The sequence below is a fragment of the Otolemur garnettii genome, unplaced genomic scaffold (genome assembly GCF_000181295.1).
Source record: "Otolemur garnettii isolate 467f Iridium unplaced genomic scaffold, OtoGar3 scaffold00055, whole genome shotgun sequence".
In the NCBI taxonomy this organism is placed as follows: Eukaryota; Metazoa; Chordata; class Mammalia; order Primates; family Galagidae; genus Otolemur; species Otolemur garnettii.
This window is the reverse complement of record NW_003852450.1, coordinates 8,577,978-8,578,467: the sequence shown is the minus strand read 5'-3', so window position 1 is coordinate 8,578,467 and position 490 is coordinate 8,577,978. Positions and strand designations below refer to the sequence as shown.

General features: G+C 68.4%; 1 protein-coding gene across 2 annotated transcripts in view; it reads right to left on the bottom strand.

The window, feature by feature from the left end:
- DDX59 (DEAD-box helicase 59) overlaps window positions 1-148 on the bottom strand; it is a 27,699-nt gene extending 27,551 nt beyond the window's left edge. The window contains exon 1 of one of the 2 annotated variants that reach the window (XM_003792300.2): window positions 34-148. The gene's annotated coding sequence lies outside the window, so the exon portion shown is untranslated. The remainder of the gene's footprint in view (window positions 1-33) is intronic. The other variant, XM_023514603.1, reaches the window with a different exon arrangement.
- Between the last annotated feature and the right edge of the window lie 342 nt (window positions 149-490).

Below are 490 nucleotides of genomic sequence, written 5' to 3'. Positions count from 1 at the left end.
ACGGCAAGAAGGCCGGGCCCGCGGCACGCTCACCCGCGCAGACCTGGGCCTTCGTCCTCTCCCGTTCGGGGCTGGCTCCCCCTTCCAGGTGCTGGGCCACGCTTCCTGCCGACAAGCCTGGACCGGCTCGTCCGGACGGCGGCCTGGGAAGGGCAGCACGGAGTGCAGAATCCACTTCTCCGGGTTTTGGCAGGGCGCCGCCGCGCGCCTTCAGCGCGGGGGAGGCGGGGCGACGGCGGGAGGCGGGGCTCCGTCGGGACCTGTCGGAGGAGGAGGGAGTAGAGAGCGAGGCGGGGCCCCGGGCACTCTCCACGCCCCCTGCCCAGCTCTGTGCTGGCGGTACATTTCGGAGCTGGGCGGGCTCTGCTCGGAGGGGTACGTTTGGGGATCCTTTCGGAATAGTTTACGTAACCAAGTGGGTCAGGACTGGTGAAAAGGAGTCAGACTGTCCGGAAAGACGCAAGAGGGTGGGGCAGAGGTCTGACATACT